Here is a 6,350-nt window from a genome sequence, read left to right as displayed (position 1 = left end):
TTGCTGAGCGGATTGTGCATGTGTCTAGCACAATTTTTGCCTGCTCCACCGTTTTCCTGCTGCTGATAAGAACTGCTTCCGTTTTTTGATCTGCAAGTTCTAGTCCTGCGTCCGCAAGCCACTGTTTTGCTATGGCAATCGATGTGACCGTATTTTCTTCTGCTTCTGAGAGCTGCTTTGCCACGACTACGAGAGCCACGTCATCTGCAAAACCGATGATATGGCAGTCAGTCGGAAGGCTTATTCGTAAAATGCCGTCATACATAGCATTCCACAGTATCGGGCCAAGTACCGAGCCCTGTGGAACTCCACCTCGTACTTCGTGAATTCGATCGACACTCCTTGTGCTATATCGTAGCTTGCGATTTCGGAAGTAATCCTTTATTAAGGCAATAAGCGGGACCGGTACATGGAACTTGCTTAGCGCCTCGATGATGCGGCTCCAGTTAGCTGTGTTGAACGCGTTCTTCACATCAAGTGTGGTTACTAAGCAGTATTTTTTATTACCGTTTTTCCATCGCTGTCCCTCAATTGATTTTCTCGCTATTTCAACAACTGTTGCCAATGCGTGTATTGTTGATTTGGCCTTGCGAAAACCGAATTGCATCGGCGAGAGATTACCAGCTACAGCAATCGCCCTCTCCAGTCTTGTGCAGATTAGTTTTTCTAGCAGTTTGGCTGCAGAGTGTAGCATGCAAAGTGGTCTGTATGCAGACGGATCATCTTGCGGCTTGTTTGGCTTTGGTTTTAGCACTAAATCTTGATTTTTCCAAATGTCTGGGAAAATGCATTCCTCAAAGCATTTGGAGTACACTTGGGTAAACTTTTCAGGCTGGAGTCGCACTGCCAGTTTGAGCGCTTTGTTGGGAATCGCGTCCGGACCGGGCGCTTTTTGGTCATGCATTTGTGCAGCAGCCGCTAGCAGCCCATCTGTGCTGACACTTATGTGATCAGTGTGATCCATTTGCAGCATTTCCCTGGGAGCCATATACGAGGTATCGGGAAAGAGCGTTTGCACTATGTTCACCATGTGGCCCTCGCTTGGTGCAGCAGGTCTGACTGCTTTCAGCTTTTTAACGGTCATTTTATACGCCATGCCCCAAATGTCGTTCGACGCTTCATCGCATAGCTGTAGGAAACAACGGCGTTTGCTCTCTTTTATAGCGCGTTTTAGTTCGCGGCGTCTGCTTGCAAATTCATCCCCGAGATGTGAGTAGGTGATGCTGCCCCGCGCTCTTTGGTAGGCGCGCCTTGCGCGCAGGCATTTTTTCCGGGCCTCGGCGATATTGTTGGTCCACCAGTATACATGGGGATGGTGTCTGCTATGAGCCCTGCGGATGGGCATGCTGCAATCGCAATCTGCAACTACAGATTCCATGATCATTTCTGCCTGCTTGTTGGCATCTCCAGTTAGTTCTGGGATCGCTAGTGATGATGCGAATACTTCAGAGTTTAGTGCATCAACTCTGTACATTTTGCGTTTTTCTTGTACCGCTGTTTGTTGGGCTCGACTGCCAATATTACAAATAATGGCCATGTGGTCGCTGGCAGTGTAGTGGCTGCTTAGCTCCCACTGTATGGCGCTTGCAATCTGGCTGCTGGCAAAAGTCACATCAATCACTGACCCGTAGTCCGCTCTGGTAAAAGTGTAGCTTGTACCAGTATTTAGAATCGCCAGATCTAGTATGGCAAAAGCTTCAAGCAGGCTGCGTCCTCGTGCATTTGTTGAGCTGCTTCCCCATTCGTGGGACCATGCATTGAAGTCTCCAGCAATAACGACTTTTCTTTTACCCCTTGCGTGCGCAGCGAGGTTGTCGAGTCTACTTTCAAACTCTTCCAAACGGAGGCTAGGTGGTAGGTAGCAGCTGTATAGCCAAATATCGCCTAGTTTTGCGCACACATAACCGTCAGAGGAGTATACAGCCTCTGCGGCCGGCGCTCTGTTACTGCAGGCCCATATGGCAGCCTTAGACGTTCTATCCGCAGCCCAAAAACATCCAGTTTGAGTCTTGTAAGGCTCGCTTAGTACTGCTACATCTACGTTTAGCTCGCGTATAGTTTGCGCCAGTAGATCTTGCGCCGCCCCGCAGTGATTTAGATTTAGTTGTAGGATCTTCATCATTTCTTGCTGGCGTCTTGCTCACCTGTGGTTGCCAGCGGGCAACGACGACTACCAGTGCACACTGGGCTGAATTGCCAAATAAGTGGCACAAATTCGAAGAACTCATATATCGAGCTGAAACTTGGTATATTTGATAAGAATAGCACTCTAAATATTGAAACAAAATTTGAAGTTCATTTGACCACGCCTACCCCAGTAGCCCATATAAGGCAACAATGCGTATACGTGATCACAAAGGAAAGTGTAAAAACTATATAAAGTACAAAAATTTTAATATTTTTTATATTTTAGTGATAGTAATATAATATTTATTATGATTAAATTCTTACTTAAAGACAGGTCTTAGTTACTAACAATTTTAGAAAAGTTCATTTTTTAATTGTTTTCCACATCTAATTCAAACGCATATGGATTTATATCCTCTATTTCTGAGTCGGAGTCATCATGAAAACTGTAATCATTATCTAAAGACTGAACATTTATTGGAAAATTATAATGTGGTGTTTCTAAAAGTTCAATGACATCTCGCGGAAGGGGGTTTTTTTTATGTCGAGCTGCCCTTTTCTTAATGGATTAGCTTCCTGGACATTTCGGTAGCTTGGATATATGTCACAATTATGCTGTTTGCTTATTTGGTCTACTTAATTGAAGACTGTCCGTATCATCTTTATTGTCCAATCCAATTTTAAAGCTCATTGATAGCCACTGTGAATGTTTTATTCGGAATGTGCGCATATTTCTGCTGCACTTTTGTAAATTCGAAGTAATGTATATTTCAAAGGTTTTAACATTCTTTTTAATTTCACTAATGCTTTCATTGGTTAGCGAACATTCCGTCAATTGGCCAAATATCCAGTTTGCAAGAACGACAGAGTTGCGGTCGCTGTCAATCCATACGTCCAGCAGCGTTGAATGACAGAACTCAATGTGATCTACAAGTTCAGAACACCGCCAAAGCCGCAAAAAGCCGCAAACAAGATTATTACTAACTTTTTATACACACTCTCTACTTTGTTTTCACATACATTACATATCCCAGAAACACACAGAAGGTAAGTTTTTACTCCACAGAAGACGAACACATTTGTTTAGTTTTCTATCTTTTTGGACAATACAAAACAGTACAGATATATAAAATATAATAAATTTGAACACCAAATTGTTGTGTTTTATACATTCTACATAGCTTGGCCTCCAAAATCCATTTTTTCCACTATCTTATTTTTCTTTTGTGTAAATTTGCCAAGCGCTCAAAGTAAATAAAAATTTCCCGCCAATTTTGTCGCAGGCATCAGCTGACTAATCACCTGACTTTGAAGCTTGATCAGAATGACAGGGTTGCATGTTTGGTAAAAGCTATCATCGATTTTTCCTATTTAGGGACTCGAGTTTTAATATACATAATTAGAATTATTATTTGCTTCCACAAAATTTTCGACTTTATGCCACTTATTTGGCAATTCAGCCCAGTGTGCAGTGTAGTGGCTCACATCTGTGCGTTTTGCGTCTACGCAGTTAAAGCAAACTGGCTTATTGTTGCATGTGGCTGCTTTGTGCTCAGTCTGTCCGCATCTAAGGCACCAGTTTGTGCGGTCTTTGGCATTAATGCAATTTTCTGCTTTGTGCCCGAAGCATAGACACTTGTAGCATCTTTTTTGGGCATGCCTCTCGCGAATCGGACACATGTCCCAGCCAACTTCTATAAAGCCTTCTTTTAGTAGTTTGGCTGCTATAGTACGCGGCATACTTAAAATGGCCATCTGTTTGCCTCTAAAGGACTTGCGCAAGCCCCTTATATTTACTTGCTCGACGTCATCGCCAATTTTCAGTTGCATTGACTTTTTTATTTCCTCTTCTGTCGCTAAGTTGTCGAGGTTGCGCATTTCAAGCCACGCCTCTGCTCCAGCTGCTCGAACTGACGCTTGTTGGCCCAGGACCTGGCTCAAATCCTCGGTCAATTTTTTGCTGTTGGCCTTTCCACCACCCTTGAGTTCAAGAAGAAAATCGCCTGTAGCCGTTTTTCTAGTCCTCTTGACGTTATTTTTAACGTCGTCGAGCTTGCCGTCTGGCCTTCTGGTGACTAGGCTCAGGATTTCGGCATATGTGCAGCCCTCATTTGCTTTGATTAGGATCACCTCCGGTCTGGCTTTCCTCAGAGATGGCTTGTTCACTCTCTTTCGTGATACAGTTTGCCATTCCGCAGCTCCATGGGCTGCCTGCGGCTCTGGCGTGCCGACTTTCTGCAGAGTACCTGGCTCCGGATCGCGACGTGCGGTGTTCTGCGCCATTGCTCGCTGTCGCTTTGGTGGGGTATTGCGCTGGACAATCGCGTCCTCTCTCTGGCGTTTGGGGGTGTTTCCTGCCAAATCTATCTTTTTCGCATCATTTCTGGGCTGTCTAGCATTCAGAGGCGAAGTTTGGGTGGCGATTTCGCTCCTTACCGCCTTTACCACCGATTTGCTGCCCATCATTATGTGGCATATCGCTTCGTGTAGCTTCTTCATTCGTACTATTGCGTTCTTGGTGCCGAGATTTATGTGGCGTACTGGTTTTTTACCATCATCTCCTTTATTGAACATCGTGTCCATTTCCCAGATGAGCGATCCCAGCTCATCTAGCTCTGCCACATTAGATACAACTTCTGGAGAAACGGAAGTCTCCGGGCTGCTGGGAGCTATTACTGGTGTTCCAGCCGTTCCAGATCGATTAGCGTGAATCGCCAACTTCTCAGTCTCCACGTGAATGGCCTTACCAGGCGGTGACCGCATAATTTTTGGCCGCTTAGCAAATGCCGCATCCAAACTTTGCGCATCTTGCCCCAATGCGTCATCGCAGCGGGCTTGGTGGTCCATTGACAGGACATAACGCTCCATCTCGCAGAACAACAATTTTGGCGCCAGCGCCTCGGTTGTATTTGAATTTTTGAAATTCGCGGGAAAAAGAGTGGCGCCTTTTCCCGGTTCAAGCGAGGCTGCAGAGTGGCGCCACCTGCCAGGGCGGCTCCGACTGAGCTTTTAGCGTTGATCAACACTGCGATCACAGCTGTTGGAATTTGTTGCTGCAACGCGGTGGAAGAAAAGTGGAGAAATTTGGCAATTTTTTCTCACCCACACAAGTAAAAGTTGCGAGAGGCGGGAAAAAAGGGTGGCTAGCTACCCCCTCGCCGCACCCCCTTATTCCTAGGGTTGGTTCGGACCTTTGGCCCACCCAAAAGGTGGAATTGGGACCTCTAGCTGGAGCACTGGGAATCCGTGTAATGGTAAGCCTCCCCAGTCCAATTGGAACAATGTTTTTATACTTTGTTTTATTTATGAGCCGCGGGAAACAACCGAAAAGGAAACAATTTTACGGAGGAGTCTCAATGTTTCGACTCACTCTATCACTCGTGTATCGTGTCCTTCTTTAATGTAACGGTCACTATGTGATATGAGCCAAGACCGGGTTCCTTTTGTAAAATAATATATCCAAGATAAACACGTCAGTGTCCATGCATATTCGTTGTCAGATTGGTTCTTTATTGGAAATTATTCTTTTGCTTAAGCTGAGTTTACATATATATTCTTATGCTGCGACTTATGCGACAACTACAAAAGAGAGGGAGAGTGTCAGTACATCCATACACATTGTTGGAGCGCTTGCATCAAAGTGCTTGGTCAGCGTTCACACGCTCATGTTACACTTGTGCATACATTGTTTAAGTATATGATCATGCTTAGCTGTATATTTATGTGAATATGTGCACCATCATATTTTAATGTTTAATTGTTTATACTTGCAACAAAGTGTTACGAGTTGAGCTCTTTGTATTAAATGATTATTCGTATGAATATACTACAACGTCATGGAGCCATAATGGGCGCTCCACATGCTTTGGACGGCACAGAGGGTGCTGCATATTTGGACGGTGCACAACGTCATGGAGCCATAATGGGTTCACCACATGCCTTGGGCAGCACAGAGGGTGCTGCATATTTGGACGGTGCACAACGTCATGGAGCCATAATGGGCGCTCCGCATGCTTTTCTTATTTTGGGTGGCACACAGGGTGCTGCATATTTGGACGGTGCACAACGCCATGGAGCCATAATGGGTTCACCACATGCCTTGGGCAGCACAGAGGGTGCTGCAACTTTGGACGGTGCACCACGTCATGGAGCCATAATGGACGCTCCGCATGCTTTTCTAAGTTAGGGTGGCACACAGGGTGCTGCATATTTGGACGGTGCAC

The sequence above is a fragment of the Drosophila tropicalis genome, unplaced genomic scaffold (genome assembly GCF_018151085.1).
Source record: "Drosophila tropicalis isolate 14030-0801.00 unplaced genomic scaffold, ASM1815108v1 contig_615, whole genome shotgun sequence".
In the NCBI taxonomy this organism is placed as follows: domain Eukaryota; kingdom Metazoa; phylum Arthropoda; class Insecta; order Diptera; family Drosophilidae; genus Drosophila; species Drosophila tropicalis.
Note: the sequence above shows the minus strand (reverse complement) of the source record.